Source organism: Hemiscyllium ocellatum, chromosome 33 (genome assembly GCF_020745735.1).
Source record: "Hemiscyllium ocellatum isolate sHemOce1 chromosome 33, sHemOce1.pat.X.cur, whole genome shotgun sequence".
In the NCBI taxonomy this organism is placed as follows: domain Eukaryota; kingdom Metazoa; phylum Chordata; class Chondrichthyes; order Orectolobiformes; family Hemiscylliidae; genus Hemiscyllium; species Hemiscyllium ocellatum.
Window position 1 is genome coordinate 25,829,471 of NC_083433.1, and position 18,960 is coordinate 25,848,430.

General features: G+C 45.6%; 1 protein-coding gene across 1 annotated transcript in view; it reads right to left on the minus strand.

The window, feature by feature from the left end:
• The window catches only part of serhl (serine hydrolase like), a 41,777-nt gene extending 40,872 nt beyond the window's left edge, over positions 1-905 (minus strand). The window contains exon 1 of the mRNA XM_060849380.1: positions 843-905. The gene's annotated coding sequence lies outside the window, so the exon portion shown is untranslated. The remainder of the gene's footprint in view (positions 1-842) is intronic.
• Between the last annotated feature and the right edge of the window lie 18,055 nt (positions 906-18,960).

Genomic DNA, 18,960 nt, shown 5'->3' on the forward strand with positions numbered 1-18,960 from the left:
CTGTAGTCAATATTCTGACCAATGAAGGCAAGCATGCCAAATGCCTTCTTCACCCGTGACATCATTTTCAAGGAACTATGTACCTGAACCCCTAGGTCTCTTTGTTTGACTAGACTCCCCAGGGCGTTACCTTTAACTTTGTAAGGTTTGCCCTGGTTTGTCTTAGATAAATGCAAGGTGTTGCATTTTGGTAAGTTAAACTCAATTTTCCACTCCTCAGCCTATTGGCCCATCTGATCAATGTCCCACTGTACTCTTAGATAAGTTTTTTCACTGTCCAATACACCACCAAATTTGGCATCACCCGTAAACTTACTAACCACACTTCCACAAATCATGCTATCTCCACAGAATTAAAATCACTCCTAGCACAAATCATTCAGAAGGAGGTCATCCATAATTAAATGGAAACCTCCAGCTGAGGCCTAATTTTAGATGCTGAAACACAACTTCCCACTTTCTGTCCTCCAGCCCCGCCCACCCCACGGCGAGGGTCCTCCAGCCCCGCCCACCCCACAGCGAGGGTCCTCCAGCCCCGCCCACCCCACAGCGAGGGTCCTCCAGCCCCGCCCACCCCCCCCACAGTGAGGGTCCTCCAGCCCCGCCCACCCCCCCACAGTGAGGGTCCTCCAGCCCCGTCCACCCCCCCACAGTGAGGGTCCTCCAGCCCCGCCCACCCCCCCACAGTGAGGGTCCTCCAGCCCCGTCCCCAAAGTGAGGGCTCCCCAGTCTCGCCCCAAAGGGTGAGGGCTCTCCAGCCGCTCAATATTCATGAATATTCTCTGGTAAGCCAAAGCCAATATATAAAAATTAATAATAAAAAAAATGAGGTTTTACTGAACTGCTCAAGCCACTGTCGAGTCACCGGAGGAAGACTAGTTGCATGCGCAGTCCGAAGATCCGGGTACACTGTGGATGGGCCATATATTTCGATTGACGTCGCATTAGACCAATCAGAGAAGGTACTATTGGCGAAGGGGCGGGGTCGATGTTCCCCAACGTCAGCATGCGTTCTTCTGATTGACGGGCTGCTGTCCAATCAGTGGACTGTTCGTGGGGGAGGAGCGGTGGTGTCAATTCGTTTATGAGGCCCGTCATTAATTTGGCGCCAAGCAGCTGTGAGGTAATTCCTCATAAAAAATATCGGCGAATATTCCCAAAAATCACCAGTTCTGTCAAAAGTAGGCACCAACATCACGCTGAAGTTTATTCTGAAATACCCAGAGGGCAGTTAAATGACCCTGAGATGGCTGTGGGTCTGGAGTCACATGTAGGTCAGACCAGGTGAGGATAGGAGATTCACTCCCTGAAGGGCATCAGTGAACCAGATGGACTTCCTACGACAATTAATTTATTGGATACAATGAGGTAAAAACAATGACTGCAGATGCTGGAAACCAGATTCTGGATTAGTGGTGCTGGAAGAGCACAGCAGAGCAGGCAGCATCCAAAGTGCAGCGAAATCGCGTTTCGGGCAAAAGCCCTTCATCAGGAATAAAGGTTATTGGATACACTCCCTATAGTGTGGAAACAAGCCATTTGGCCCAACAAGTCCATACCGACCCTCTGAAGAGTATCCCACCCAGACCCATTGTCCTATTACTCTACATTTACCCCTGACTAATGCACCTACACATCCCCGAACACTACGGGCAACCTAGCATGGCTAATACACCTGACCTGCACAAACCCACACAGACACGGGGAGAATGTGCAAACTCCGCACAGACTGTCACCCGAGGCTGGAATCGAACCCAGGGCCCTGGAGCGGCAGTGCTAACCACAGAGCCACTGTGACATCCTAATGATTAATGGTCATCATTAGACTCTCAATTTTCAATGTTGTTATGGAATTCAAATTCAAAAATCTGCTATTGTGGGATTCAAGCCTGGGATCCTGCGTTCCTGGATTAATAGTCTCGTGATAATGCCACTAGATTATCACCTCCCTAAATTCCACATGAATCCAGTGGGAGGTGCAATCGGTCACATCTTTAACCCAAAATGAAGAAACTCCACCTATACAACAAACATATACAATCAAATAGATGTGTACAATATATATACAAAATTTTTTACTTAAAACATACATTCAAAGATATACATGTAAACATGTAAATGTATACATTCAAACAAATACGTGAACGTAAATTCATGCAAACATACGTAGAAAAATGAACATGCAAACATTCATACAAATGTATATGTGCAAACATACATAATCATAGATACAAACATTTCCATACGAACATATAAAAAGGAAACACACAGAAATGTGCACAAAAACATATACATGCAAACATAGAGATACAAACATCAGATATAGACACAAACATCTACCTACAAACATATGAGTTAGGATTTGGAGTAAGCCACTCAACCCCTCAAACCTGCTCCACTTGTCAAAAAGATCATGATTACTCCACAAATCCTGTCTATGCTGATAACACATTTCATACCCTTGCTTAGCCTCTTAGCCTTTTACCTCTTCAATACTCTTCTTCTTGTATGGCAGTCTTGTCCCGGTGTGGAGGTCTTATCTCCATGTGGAGGTCCTTTTCATCTTCAGTGTCCAGGTGTTCCATCGGCCTGGCAGGTGATCGCATCCAGGAGTGGTGGACTCAGCCCCACATGATAGTCTTCTTTGTCAGAGACCTCTGGCCCAGTGTTCCAGCAGACTGGCGTGGCAGTCTTGTCCTGGCTGCATCTTCGGGGTATTCCATCGTTCCTTAATCAACTTTCCCTGATCCCAGGAGCAATAACTGGACTGTGATGAACTTTTTTCTGAATTTTACTTTCTTTCATATTACATATGACTCTGTCATTGATGTAAATGCTGGAATGAGGTGACAGGACAGGACTCATACACTTAATGGTAAGATCCTGGGGAATGTTGCCAAATAAAGAGTACACCTTGGGCATGCAGGTTCATAGTTCCTTGAAAATTGAATGACAGGTAAACAGGATAGTGAAGAAGGCGCTTGGTCAGCTTTCCTTTAATGGACAGTACATTGAGTACAGGAGTTGAGAGGTCATGTTGCAGTTGTACAGGACATTGGTTAGCCCACATTTGGAATACTGTGTCCAGTTCTGCTTGCTATAAGAAAGATGTTGTGAAAGTTGAAAGGGTTCAGAAAAAATTACAAGAATGTTGCCAGGGTTGGAGGGTTTAAGCTATAGGGAGAGGCTGAATAGGCTGGGGCTGTGTTTTCTCTAGACCATTAGAGGCTGAGGGGTGACCTTATAGAGGTTTATAAAATCATGAGAGGCATGGATAGGGTAAATAGACAAGGTTTTTTCCATAGGGTAGGGAGTCCTAAACTAGAGGGCATAGGTTTAAGGTGAGAGGGGAAAGATTTAAAAGGGCTTAAGGGGCAACTTTTTCACACAGAGGATGGTGGGTATATGGAATGAACTGCCAGAGGAAATGGTGGAAACTGGTACAGTTGCAACATTTAACAGGTATTTGGATGGTTATATGAACAGGAATGGTTGAGAGGGATATGGGCCAGGTGCTGGCAAATGGGACTATATTTATTTAGGATATTTGGTCAGCATGGACGAGTTGGATTGAAGGGTCTGTTTTCAAGCTGTACATCTCTATGAGTCTCTGACTTATAAAACTATTCAATATATGTTTCATGTAAAAGGACATATGGCCATAAATTTCTATTCTATTCTATTTATTTAGAATTAGATTTATTGTCACAAACGCTCAAGCATAGGAATACAGGAGGACAGTGAAAAGTGCACAAAGTCTGTGTGGAGTTTACACATTCTTCCCGTGTCTGCGTGGGTTTCCTCCAGGTGCTCTGGTTTCCTCCCACAGTCCAAAGATGTGCAGGTCAGGTGAATTGGCCATGCTAAATTGCCCATAGTGTTAGGTGCAGGGGTAAATGTAGGAGAATGGGTCTGGGTGGATTGGTCTTCAGAGGATCAGTGTGGATTTGTTGGGCCGCAGGGCCTGTTCCCACACTGTAAGGAATCTAATAAAAAAGGTAAGAAAACATACAGATCTTAAACTCTAAAGCCTTATCTCCATATAGGTTTTCTCTTCTTTTACTTTTGTTCTCCTTTGGTTTGTTCATTTTCTTTAAAACCTTTTGTGGTAATTTGCCGGCATTGTCACGGCAGTGATAGCAGGCCTCCTGGCAATCAGGGGTAGCAGCAGGATTGCAGGCAGTGGCCTTCCAGGCTCCTCTCATCAATCAGAGACAGGGGCAGTGAGAGCGGCCCTTTCACATAATGGCGGCTGCCTGCTCGTGGTCCTGGTGATTGGACACAGCAGCAACAACGACATGCCTCCTTCTCAAGTTCGGGGGTGGCGTCAGTAACAAAGCTCTTCCTGGAGGGTTCCAAACACCTTTATGGAGGTAAAACTTTTCAATCTATGCCTCCTGATTACTGACGCCTCTACTAATGGAAGAAGTGCCTTCCTATATGCCGTATCTGTGCCTCTCAACTCCAATTCAGTTGCCTGTTCCTGCTTTCTCCCCATGTCCATTGATCCCGTTAGTCCTAAGAACTATATCTAACTCCTTCTTGAAGACATTCAATGCTTTTGCCTCAACCATTTTCTGTGGTAGTGAATTCCATAGGTTCACCACTCTCTGGGTGGAGACATTTCCTCTTTTTGCAATTCTGAATGACCCATCCCAAATCCACGGATTGTAACCCCTGGTTCAGATGTCCCCAGACATTGGGAACAGCCTTCCTGCCTTTCCCCAATCTGTCCTTGTAACTAAAACTCTTCATCCCTGGAATTATTCTTGTGAATCTTTACTGTACCCTCTCTCCAATACCTTCATATCCCAAGGTCTCGGACTGTGTGCCAAGGATTACAATGTGTGTGAATGTGAGTGTTGTAAGTAAATTGCCAAGATACAGTCACAATTTTGGGACAAGAATAGAGAACCGGCTCAATAAAGGTAAGACTGGCTGTAAAATATTTCCTGGATACAAGATTTTCAGGAAAGATGGGAAATGGAGAAAAGGTGGAGGTGTGGAGTTACTAATAAGGAAAGCATTGCAGTGCTGGGAAAAAAAATGTCTCAGAAAGCTTATCGTATCAATCTGGTGAGAACTACGGAGTAAAAAGATGCAATCACAATGATCAGTGAGAACAGAGGAACACATTTGTAAGGAAGTTACAGAGAGATCCAAGAATTAAGAGCATTTATAAAAGCGAATGATAATGGTCCAATTATAGATTGGGATAGTAGGAGGATAATGGGAAGAAAGGAATGGTGTTCCGAAAGTCCCAGGCATGCCAGCAGCTCAAACCCTCCCTGCTGGGTGACCGCTCATTCACTGAGGCTGATGTTTCCAGCATCGACTGTCTCTGGGAGAGAATATTAATCAACCACCAATAACTCAACCAAGGGTCACCGAGCCCAGCTTGGATCCAGTCAAGTCATCAACTATTCCTATATCTCCACTAATTGTCATTGATCTTTAAAAATATCCCTCAGTATGTTCTGCCACATGGCAACATTATGTGTTCTGGTTCTGGTGTGTGAGAGAGAGACAATAAGAAATAGGAAAAGGAGTAGGCCATTCAGCCCCTCAAGCCTGCTCCATCATTCAACAGGATCGTAGCAGATCCTGACATTCCTTCTGTCCACCTCTTGTTCTTTTCCCATATCCATTGGCTCTCCAACTGATCAAGAATCTATCTCAGCCTTAAATATACATGAGGATTCTGCCCCCACAGCTCTCCGCAGTAAGGTGTTCCAAAAACTCTCATTCTTTGAGAGAAGACATTCCTCCTCATCTCAGACTTAAATTGGCAGGCCTTTATTCTGAGACAATGCCCTTTGGTCCTAGAGTCCCATGAAGGGCAGCATTACCTCAGTAATTACCCTACCAAGTCCTTTAAGAATCCTCAATGATTCAATGAGATCACCTCTCATTCTGATTAGTTATAATGAGAAACAGTTTGTATGTGTGTGTGTGTGTGTGTGTGAGAGAGAGAGAAAGCAGGAAAGAGAGGGTGGGAGTTATGCTGTGGTGTCTGTGTGTGAGGGTGGGAGTTGAGCTTTGGGGGTCTGTGCGTGAGTGTGAGGGAGAGGATTTGGCTATAGTAATGGATATGATGTTGAAAACTGTAATGTGAGGTAGAGTGGATGTGAAGGTGGGATCATTTATGTGGCGGAGGGTGTTAATTGTTCAGAAATCTTTTTTAAAGTACACTTTGAGGCCTTCCGATGCATTTTTTTGCAGTTAGTCACTTTCTGGCCATATCCCGTGCCTCTGATTCCCAGTGTGACTGTTCTGGGCAAGTTCAGGAGGCTCTATCTCCTAGTTACAATGGGGCCAATATCTGTCGAATCTTCCCTGTGTGTTGGGCAGGATGTGAAGATGGAAATTCCTGTGTTAAGGGTAAAAAATGAGGTCTGCAGATGCTGGAGATCACAGCTGAAAATGTGTTGCTGGTTAAAGCACAGCAGGTTAGGCAGCATCCAAGGAATAGGAAATTCGACGTTTCGGGCATATGCCCTATTCCTTGGATGCTGCCTAACCTGCTGTGTTAATTCCTGTGTTAAGACTAAGAATGTGATCCTGTCAGGAGCTCTTCTCAACGAAGGCATTACTGAAGATCAGAAATGTGGCTGCATGGAGATTCCATTGTAATGTGTGAGCTGCTGTTTTAAAAGGTGTTGGCCACCAGGTGGCAGTTCTGCCTCACAATTGCAGTCAGGTTCAATGGATTCAGAGCTCTTAGATATTACCTAATGACTGAGATTGACTGCAACTAAAGCCCACAGTGACCAGAAACTAATAGTGAACAAAAGATTCAATCTGCATTATCAATCAACAAAATTGTATGGATCACAACTATAAAGTTTGTGGAGGATTCTAAACTAAGAGGCTTTACAAACTGTGGGGAAAATAGTGTGGAACCTCGAAAGGGCGCACACAAATTGGTGAAATAGGAGACAGACCAGAGTGGGATTATAATTTGGAATGAAACAGAATGGGGCTATAATCTGGACTAGGACAAAGTGGGACTGTTTTTGGAGGGGACTTTAATCTAGAGTAGGACAGAATGGACTGTAATTTGGACTAGGAGAGAGAGGGACTGTGATCTATGAAAGGGCAGCGTGGGACTATATGTAGCGTAGGATGGTAATCTAGAGTAGGGCAGAGTGGGATTGCAATGTAGAGGGTGACTATAATGTAGAGTGGAACTGTAATCTAGGGAAGGGAAGAGTGGGATTGTATTGTAGTGTAGGACTGTAATCTCAGAATCAGTCCAGCTGAAGTGAAAGTTGGAGAAGGTTGGACAAAGAAGGGAAGGAGGGGTAACCAGAGTTGAAGAATGTGATGCTGGAAAAACACAGCAGGCCAGGCAGCATTCCTGAAGAAGGTCTTATGCCCGAAACGTCGATTCTCCTGCTCCTCGGATGCTGCCTGGCCTGCTGTGTTTTTCCAGCATCACATTTTTCAACTCTGGTCTCCAGCATCTGCAGTCCTCACTTTCTCCAAGGAGGGGTAACCAGACAAGATTAGAGTAGTGCTGGAAAAGCACAGCAGGTCAGGCAGCATCTGAGGAGCAGGGAAATCGACGTTTCGGGCAAAAGCGCTTCATCAGGTAACCAGACAGTTTGCTCCAGATGTCAGTCACACACAATGCAGAGAGCTGCTGCTCACTGTGGGCCTGATGTAACCAGGCGCTTGTGCAGTAAAGGGGAGTCTCTGTCAGACAGACGTGGAACTGACCTTGAAAGAAAACATAAAAACTGCAGGTGCTGGAGGTCTGAAGCAAAAACAGAAACTACTGGAAAAACTCAGCAGCTGTGGCAGCATCTGTGGAGCAGGAAACAGAGTCAATGTTTCAGGTCCAGTGACTCTTCTTCAGAGCAGAAGAAATGTTGACAACCTGATCCTGAGGTGAGGAGCAGCTGAAAAGGTATTGTGCAGGGAAGGGGCAGATCCATTTCTTGTGGCTGATTAGAGAGAGGGAAAGGAACACAGGAAGTGGGCTTCGAGTAGGGTGAGGCTATTCAGCCCTTTGAGCTTGCTGCACTATTCTGTAAGACACCCCACATGGCAGCCTTGGGGTCGGGGGGAAGCTAAAATGGTAACCTGTAGGGAGATGTAGGGAATGTGTGCAGGTAAAAAACCTGAGGGACTGGTTAGTGTGGGAGTTCAAATAATTAATCTTCAGACACATCCCAGATCTGAGGAACAACATTGACTGGGTCCCAGCTGAAGAATTAGAGAAAGGCATGACAAAAGTGAAATCTTCTCTGCTGAATGGTGGGATGTTTAATAAACGGTTAATTTTAACCCTGAGACTGCTTGTTACTTTGTTATGCTAAGGGCTGTGGAGTAAGGCAGGTATAGATCACAGCTGAAAATGTGTTGCTGGTTAAAGCACAGCAGGTCAGGCAGCATCCAAGGAGCAGGAGAATCGACGTTTCTGATGAAGGGCTTATGCCCGAAACGTCGATTCTCCTGCTCCTTGGATGCTGCCTGACCTGCTGTGCTTTAACCAGCAACACATTTTCAGCTGTGATCTCCAGCATTTGCAGATCTCATTTTTTTACCCAAAGGTATAGATCACAGAATAGTTGCTGAACTCAGAGTGAAATAGGCTCCAGATGTGCATAATGGGACTATATTCTCTCCCTGTCCCTCTCTCAACACTATCATTCTCTCCCATTCCCAAATACTCTCCTTCCAATTTGAGGAAAAGCTGATTTTTTTTCTCTGATAATAGGGAAAACAAACTCAAATCTGCATCTAATTCCAAGTTCCATTTTGTGGACATAAGCTGCAGCTGCACAATAGGTGGTGCTGCTGCCTTACTGTTGGGGATGGGCAGGGAATCATGAGAACTAGGAGCCGGAGTAGGCCCATTCTGTCCCTTCAAGCCTGTACAATAGCACCATTCATTACAGTCATGACTGAGCTTACCTCAGACTCAACTCCACTTTGCTGACTGCTGTCCATAATCCTTCAATCCATTACCAAACATGTGCAGGTTAGGTGGATTGGCCTTGGGAAATATAGGGTTATGGGGTGTGGCTGAATGGGATGCTCTTTGGAGGGTTGTTGTGGATTTGTTGGGCCGGATGGCCTGCTTCCACGCTGTAGGGATTCTAATTACTAATTTTAAAATTCTCAATCTCCTCCTTAACTTTACACAATGTCCCAGCATTCACTGCCGTCTGGGTTAATGAATTCTTCAGCTTTATGATCCTTTCAGAGAAGGTTAAGTCCCTCTCACCTCCATTTTAAATCTGTCATCCCTTACTCCAAAATTGTCCCACAAATGGAAATACCTGCTCTACATCTACTTTGTCAATCTCCTGTAATATCTTATATACACTTAGACCTCTCATTCTGCTAAACTCTAGAGAGCATGGGCTTAAACTGCTCAGTCGATCTAGTGAACCTTCTCTTCAATTGCAACCCTAACTCTCTTCTAGTAAGGGGACCAAAACTGTACTGCAATACTACAGGTGCAGTCTCACTAATGCCATGTACAGTTGCAGCAACACATCCCTCCACTTATACTCTATTCCTTTCGCAATAAATATCAAAATTCCATTTGCCTTCCTTATTACCTCGTGTACCTAAATACCAGTTTTCTGCGATTCCTGCAGGAGGACACTCAGATCTCTTTGCATTGAAGCACTCTGAGGTTTCTCTTCATTTAGATAATAAGTTGCCTTTCCACTCCTCTAACCAAAATGGATAGCCTCAGACTTATCCACGTTAAACTCTCATCTGCCAAGTTTTGGTCCATTCACCTAGCCACTCCATATCCACTTGTAAATATCTTATTTCTTCATTGCAGTACAGTGCTGAATCAATTCAGTGTTTCAAAGGAAGGACAGCACCTCTGACAGTGTGGCACTCCCTCAGTATGGGGAGGTTGTACTCAGCTCTCTGGAGTGGTATTTGAACCTACAACTGACTGACACTGAGATAATGGAGAGGCGCACTCAGAATGCCCTGACTCAAGGAAGTGTGTAAAGTCTCCTGAAAGTCTGAATGTAAAAACTTGAATAAAGTCAGCCCAGGTGAAGGCTGGATTGGAGTTTGAGACCGAGCTGTAGTCAGGTGAATAAGAATCTTAGCAGCCTGTCACCGTGCAAACTCGACATTACTGGGGTAAATGTGGGGTATGAGTGGGCAGATGTGGGGTGTGAGGGGGCAGATGTGGGGTGTGAGGGGGCAGATGTGGGGTGTGAGGGGGCAGATGTGGGGTATGAGTGGATAGATGTGAGGTATGAGTGGGCAGATGTGGGGTATGAGGGGGCAGATGTGGGGTATGAGTGGATAGATGTGGGGTATGAGGGGGCAGATGTGGGGTATGAGTTGGCAGATGTGGGGTATGAGTTGGCAGATGTGGGGTATGAGGGGGCAGATGTGGGGTATGAGGGGGCAGATGTGGGGTATGAGTGGATAGATGTGGGGTATGAGTTGGCAGATGTGGGGTATGAGGGGGCAGATGTGGGGTATGAGGGGGCAGATGTGGGGTGTGAGGGGGCAGATGTGGGGTATGAGGGGGCAGATGTGGGGTATGAGTTGGCAGATGTGGGGTATGAGGGGGCAGATGTGGGGTATGAGGGGGCAGATGTGGGGTGTGAGGGGGCAGATGTGGGGTATGAGTTGGCAGATGTGGGGTATGAGTTGGCAGATGTGGGGTGTGAGGGGGCAGATGTGGGGTGTGAGGGGGCAGATGTGGGGTATGAGTGGATAGATGTGGGGTATGAGGGGGCAGATGTGGGGTATGAGTTGGCAGATGTGGTGTGTGAGGGGGCAGATGTGGGGTATGAGTGGATAGATGTGGGGTGTGAGGGGACAGATGTGGGGTGTGAGGGGGCAGATGTGGGGTATGAGTGGGCAGATGTGGGGTATGAGGAGGCAGATGTGGGGTATGATGAGGCAGATGTGGGGTGTGAGGGGGAAGATGTGGGGTATGAGGAGGCAGATGTGGGGTGTGAGGGGGCAGATGTGGGGTATGAGGGGGCAGATGTGGGGTATGAGTGGGAAGATGTGGGGTATGAGTTGGCAGATGCGGGGTATGAGTGGATAGATGTGAGGTATGAGTGGGAAGGTGTGGGGTATGAGTTGGATATGAGTGGGGTAAATATGGGGTATGAGTGGGGTAATGTGGGTGGGGTTTGTGTTAGAATGGTGTGTATATCAGAATGATGTGTAGCCTGGAAGTTAGAATCAACCTGAGAGTATTTTGGAGCATAGAATGAGTTATGCTTTTTGAGAGGGGATGGTGTGTCCCTAGTCTCATACCTCCACTAATCCTGGGTTCAAATCCTAGCAGGCGACCTGGTGGGATTTCAGTTCGGTTTATTAAAGAAGTTTGTAATTGAGACTTCACCTCAGCATTGATGCACGTGAAGCTATTAAAAACCCACCTGGTTCATTAATGCCCTTCAGGGAGGGAAACTGCTGTCCTTATTTGGTCTGGCCTACATGTAACTCTAAACCCACGGTAATGTGATTCGTCATTAACTGCTCTCTGAAATGGGTGAGCTACAAACACTGGTCCACATTCCTATAAAAAAATTTTAAAAGATGTGTATCACAAAGTTCTTCAGTTCATGCAGTGTTTGAAATGTTTCCATTCTGTATCCCTGATAACAGGAGATGTAAAATATAGATAATTACATTTTTGTTATTTTAGGCCCTTTCACTTGCATTTCTTTTGTTTCTAACTCAGGTGTGGCAGGAAGGACAAGATCCCAGGAGGATTATGAGCTTGAAAGGGAGCTCTCCTGATGCTCAGCCAACCTGGAGTCTGTGCTGCCCCATTCCTCTCACTCCATGACCGTCAATGTTACTGACAAGCCTGTGGGGTATGTGTCGGGTAAACGTGGACGTCCGTGTATGCACATCAACTATATTGCTCTCATTACCTTCTCTGTCAAGTTAGTGAAACACAATTTGCCCTTAAGAAATCCGTGCTGATGTTCCTGAATGAATTCACACTTGTCCAAAAGACTGTAAATTTTATCCCAAAACCTTTCCCACTGCTTAGATTAAATTGAGTGCCCTGAAGATACTGGAATTATCCTTAAATCCCTTCTTGAAACAATATTTTCAATTCTCCAGTTCCCTACACTGCCTCTGTAACTAGAGTATTGAAATATTATCTTACAAAGTCATGTTTTATTCATGAAATTTGTAATTATGATAAAACTATTTCAACTTGAACCTTACGGTATTTGCAATAATATTCAACTTGTCCCCATGCAGCATGTTCTCCTTAACATTATCGTTATAAATGTAATCAACTTGACAATGCATTTCAAGTTGGAAATTGCAGGAAGTGCGTGGCCATTATGTGTCAGTAATTCCCACAAATGTTTTCCTAACCAGACAAGCTGCACTTTCACGGTGACATTGACAATGGCAGATGCAAAGCTCCCATTTAGTATTTCAACTATGTCCTCTGTCTTTACACACAGGTCTCTCCTTAACTGACCTCGGTCTTCTCTCTATTTACCTTCCTATTGTTTGTAATCCCAGAGAATACTTTGAATTCCCTGATGTTTAGGAGGTGGTTAGGTGTCAAAAGAGGCCACTCAGCCCTGCAAGCCTGTGCAATCATATTAATGGCTGCCCTGATTACTCCACATTCCTGCTGGCCTTTAATAACCTTTCACCCTTTGCTTGTCAATAATCTGTTAGGAATATTCAGAGACTGTGCTTCCGCCACATTTTGAGGAAGAGTTTCAAAGAATTCTCAACCCTCTGAGGAAATTTTCATCATTTCACCAATTTCCTTATACCCGCCGAACCTGCAAATGACTTTTTTTGTGGTTCTTGAACTCAGATCACTCAGCATCTCAGCTCTCTCGATCTCACATCATTTAGATAATTTATTTTATTTTACTGTTCTTCCTGCCAAACGAACAATTTCACCTTTTCCTTCACTCATAACTCAAACTGGATGAAAAATTCAATTAGATTTAGGTTTTATTATCGCATACTCAAGTACAGGAGTACAGTGAAGTGTTCAATGTTGCCATCTCTGGCGCCATCTTAGGTACGCAGTGATCTAGGTTCAAAATCCTAGACACAAAAACAGAACAATAAAGAAATAAGTTAAAATTTCATCTCTACAGTTCTGTTTAGTGTAAAGTAGGAAAATAAAGAAATAAAGTTAAAAATTAAACGTAACAGTCCTTTCCTAAGCCATGGGCCTGCAGTCGCTACAAGTTGACATTCTCCACACTGGCCAAACCACACACTGACCATTCCCCACACTGACCATTCCTCACACTGGCCATTCCCCACACTGGCCATTCCCCACACTGACCATTCCTCACACTGGCCATTCCCCACACTGGCCATTCCTCACACTGGGCATTCCCCACACTGGCCATTCCCCACACTGACCATTCCTCACACTGGCCATTCCCCACACTGGCCATTCCCCACACTGACCATTCCTCACACTGGCCATTCCCCACACTGGCCATTCCCCACACTGACCATTCCTCACACTGGCCATTCCCCACACTGGCCATTCCCCACACTGACCATTCCTCACACTGGCCATTCCCCACACTGGCCATTCCTCACACTGGGCATTCTCCACTCTGGGCTAAGCCCTGCCCGGATTGATTAGCCACTTCACCACTGACCACCACTGGGGCTTGTGTTGGGCCCCAGCCCCTGCCACACTCCATCATCACCAGCACTTCCACGTTGGAGCTCTCTCCAGACAGTTAGTTAGAAAAACGGAAAAAGTGAAAAGAAGGGCAGAGGAAAGCTGATGGAATGGATGAGACCCAAGTTGATGAGCCAGGCTGCTGCTTACTCCACTGCTGCCATTATGTTATGATCACTGTTTCCTTGAGGTACTTTCAATCTGTGGTCTCACCTCATTTCACAATAGCAAGTCTATTAAACTTGCTCTCTGGTCAGCTTCAGCACATGCTATTCTAAGAAACTATCCTGAAAGATTTTGATGAACTCCTTAACCGGGCTACTTTTGCACATCTGGTCGTCCCAATCTATACATGGATTAAAATTCAAAGTGATTAATACCAAAACGTTCTGACAAGGTCCAATTGTTTCTTCCTTTATACTTCATCTATTATGTCAAGGGGCCTGGGCACTACTCCTACAAGTGATTTCTTGTTTTTAATTTTTCTCATCTTTATCCAAACCACTTCTGCATTCTGATTTCCTAACTTTTAATCATTCCGCTCAACTGTGCTAATAACGTCATTGATTAGCAGCTGTACATTTTCCTAGCTTCCTGTTCTTTATAAATGTCCTAATATCTTCATTATTCAGGTCAAAAGTTATGTTATTGTTCAACTATGGAATAACTATGTTACGTTCGCTGCCAGGCTCTTCTCACACTCTCTCTTTGCCTCCCTTATTTGCTTATTGACTTTCCCATGGAAATTTCAATATTAAGCATCGTCCTCACTTCTGCAATCCACCTGATATCTGTCATACCCATTGTTTTCTGCTTGCTGTTTTCTCCATCACATTCTCCACCCGGAGTTGCTGCTTTTCCTTTATTACAACAATAACTACACTCCATCAACTACGTTGTTATCACTGAAGCTTTTTATGAGGCCCTGAGATAGTATAAATCCAAGATTTGGTTTCTCACTATAAAGAACCACCATTCCAACAGAAAGATTTTGTTTGGTCATGGGATGCAAGCTTCAGTACCTGATCCAGCATTTATCACCCAACCCTCATGGCCCAGAGGGCAGTTAAAAGACACCCACATTGCTGTGGTCAGGAGTCACGTGTAGGCCAGCCCAGGTAAGAGTGGCAGATTTTCCTTCCCAAAAGGACATTAGTGAACCAGATGGGGTTTTACGGCAATGATTACATGGTCATTATTAGGCTCACATTTCATTCTAGACTTTTTTGTTGAATTCAGATTTCACTTGCTGCCCTTGAGGGATTTGAGCCCGGCCATCCAGAAGCAGGGCCTGGGTCAGAAATCACAGGACACAATGCAGCTCTTGGCCCAGCCCCACACCCCTGCAGCCTTGTGGGCCAGGCCTGACCAGAAGGTCAGCCTGGGGTTTAGGCCAGCACCAGCCCTGCCTCCCCACTTGTACTGTGTTGAGTCGGAGCCCAGGAGAGAGAGGGCCTTATATCTTAGGGCGCTGTGGTGGAGCAACTTATAAAGTCTTTCATGGAGAAGTACATTTCTATTGTATTCTGTTCTATTCTATCTGGAGCTGATTCTCTTTCCGTTCAGTCACGAGATCCCAGTTACAACATTCGTCTATCTATAGTTGGAATAAGATTTCTCTGAGTTGACATAACCCTCAGCAACTGGCCTTTACATCTTCTGTCCATGAGAGGCTAGCCTTTGGAATGTCAGTGGGCTGTCAAACATTTTCAGATTGCTGGTTTGAAGAGCTTGTCTCCCACTGAGTTATTGAACATTCCTGGGTGACAAGCCTGAGGTCTGAGCTCCAGCCCAGCATGAGCTAGTGAGTGCCAGACTACTTGATGGATTGGGCAAAGGGAAATGTGCCCGAGGTGTGAAGTGTTGAACTCAGGCACAGTATTCAGAGATAAACAACGTGACATAGGGCAACAGGTGCCCCCTATGTCTTATCTCTCACAGACCTACACACACACACACACACACACACTCCTACAGACCCATACACCCTCTCATACACAAGCTCCCTCTCATATCTCACACATATACTCCTACGCACACATGCACCCTCTCACAGACTTATACTCCTTTACACTCACACTCACACATACACACACTTACAGATGCTCATAACCCCCCACACATGCACATATAAGTTTGTGGGGTGAATTTGAACTTGTAGAATTACATTTTATTTGGCTGAAAAATTGCATGAATCTATGTAAGGTTCTGTAAATCTGTTTTTTTCGATTAGAATCAATCTGAACATTGTGGCACAGACAGTCTCACACAGGACACCTCACACCGTCAATGCATTGTCTAGGCCGACATGACACCAATTTTAAAAGATCACTTCAGAATGTAGCATTAAAAAAGTTCTGCAACTTACATATGAAAGAACGGAAACCAACATGGTCATTCTAAAAGATGAGAGACTTAAACAATCCAGGTCTTTTTCAATATATAATTTCAGTTACATCACACTATTATTTGCTATAAATTCTGTGTCTTATGATCTTATTCTCCACAACCACCTGATGAAGGAGCAACGCTCTGAAAGCTACTGCTTCTAAATAAGCCTGTTGGACTATAACCTGGTGTTGTGTGATTTTTAACTTTGAAAAATACGTAAGAGCTTTTGAGGAACTAGATCCAGTTTCCAGGGGTGAAGGGTTGGGAACCGGAGGATATAGACTGAAGGTGATGAAGGTAAAAGCTTGCACACACTGGGTGTATAATGAGAGACAAGTTGCTGAGTCTGTGTGACCAAAAACCTGTTTGAGAGGAAAAAGAATTGGGTGAATATTCAAATAGGAAAACATTTTAAGGTGATGGGACGACAGCAGTGGAATGTAATTAACGGGCGATGATAACCTAGTGATATTATCGCTTGATTGTTAATCCAGAGACCCGGGGAATGTTCTGGGTTTGAACCCTGCAACGGCAGGTGGTGGAAGTGGTATTCAGTGAAAATCTGGAATTAACAGTCTAATGCTGTCCAATTGTCAGAAAAAAACCATCTGGTTCACTAATATCTTTTAGGGAAGGAAATGCCATCCTTACCTGGTCTGGCTTACATGTGACTGCAGACCCACAGAAATGTGGTTCACTCTTAACTTCCCTCTGGGCAATTAGGAAAGGCTAATAACTGCTGGCCTAGCCAGCAATGCTCTCATCACGTGAATTAAAAAAGAAAACGCAAATCGGACAGCTGAGCCAGTACAGGCACAATGGGCTGAGTGGCCTCACTCTGAGCTTGGTTTCAAATCGTTATCGACCAACTTTCTTTGGCTAATAGCTCGTTCAGTGGATTAGAACATAGAATAGTACAATACAGAACAGGCCCTTTGGCCCATGATGTTGTGCCGAGATTTAATCCTAATGTAAAATATAGTAACAACTTACACTCCCCTCAGCTCACTGCTATCCATGTGCATGTTCAGTAGTCGCTTAATTGTCCCTAATGACTCTGCTTCCAACACCACCACTGGCAACGCATTCACAACTCTCTGTGTAAACAACCTACCTCTGACGTCTCCTTTGTACCTTCCTCCTGATATCTTCAAACTATGACTTCTCATACCAGTCAGTCCTGCCCTGGGGAAAGGTCTCTGGCTATTGGCTCTACCTATTCCTCTCATTATTTTATAAGCCTCTATCAGGTCTCCTCTCTTCCTCCTTCTCTCCAGAGAGAAAAGTCCGAACTTAGTCAACCTTTCTCCATAAGGCAAGCCCTCCAGTCCAGGCAGTGTCCTGGTAAACCTTCTTTGCACCCTCTCCAAAGCCTCTGTATCTTTCCTATAGTCGAGTGACCAGAACTGTGTTGTAAGGATTGTGTGTATAAGCAGGATTTGGCAAGACAGAGTGAAGTTGAAACTGGATCCAATGGACATCCAGATCAGGGGACTACTTCCAACAGTGTCTGAGACACTTTACAGCAAAACAATTTCACCAAAAACACGACATTTCCATCAGTGAGCACTCTCTCATTACTGACCATCCAAAGTGAAGCACTCCCTCAGCACTGACCCTCCAAAAGTGTGCCACTCTCTCAGCGCTGACACTCCGATGGTGTTTGCTACCTCACCACTGACTCTACATCAGGGTCCTCGGGGCTGATCCTCTGACAGTGCAGCATTTCTTCAGAACTGACTCTCCGATGGCATAGCACTCCCTCAACACTGACCCTCCAATTGTGCACATTCTGTCAACACTGACCCTCCAACCATGCTGCACAAACTCAGTACTGATGACCCTCTGACAATGTGGCACTCCTTAAGCACTGATCCTCCCACAGTGCAGCACTTCCTCAGCACTGACCCTCCGACAGTGCAGCACTCCCTCAGCACTGACCCTACAATAGTGCAGCACTCCCTCAGCACTGACCCTACAATAGTGCAGCACTCCTTCAATACTGAGAGGGGATGGTGGAGGGTTGAAGCAGAGGGTGGAGCGGATAGATGGGAAGGAAGAAGGACAGGTAGGATAGTTCACGAGGGCAGTACCAGATTGGGTGGTTGGATGTGGGATGAGGTGTGGGGAGGGGAGATGAGGAAACTTGTGAAATCGACATTGATGCCATGTGGTTGGAGATACCCAAGGGGGAAGATGAGGTGTTCTTCCTCCAGTCGCCAGATGGCTAGGATTTGGAGGTGGTGGAGGCCTAGGACTTGCATGCCCTTGGTGAAGTGGGAGGGAGAATTGAAGTGGGTCAGCCACAGGGTGGTTGTTTAGTGCGTGTGTCCTGGAGATGTTCTCTGAACGATTCCGCAAGTTGGCGTGACCCACTGACAGTGCAGCACTCCCTCAGTACTGACCTTCCAACAGTGCAGCACTCCCTCAGTACTGACACTCCAACAGTGCAGCCACTTTCCAAAGGCGTGCCACTCTCTCAGCGCTGACATTCCGATGGTGTTTGCTACGTCACCACTGACCCTACATCAAAGTCCTCAGGGCTGACCCCTCGACAATGCAGCACTCCCTCAGCACTGACCCTCCAACAGTGCAACACTCCCTAAGCACTGACCCTCCGACAGTGCAGCACTCCCTCAACACTGACCCTCCGACAGTGCAGCATTCCCTCAGCACTGACCCTCCGATTGTACAGTGCTCCTTCAGCACTGATCCTTCCACAGTGCAGCACTTCCTCAGCACTGACCCACTGACAGTGCAGCATCCCTCAGCACTGACCCTCCAACAGTGCAGCGCTCCCTCAACACTGACCCTCCGACAGTGCAGCACTCCCTCAGCACTAACCCTCCGACGGTGCAACACGCCCTCAGCACTGACTCTCCAACAGTGCAGCACTTCCTCAGCACTGACCCTCC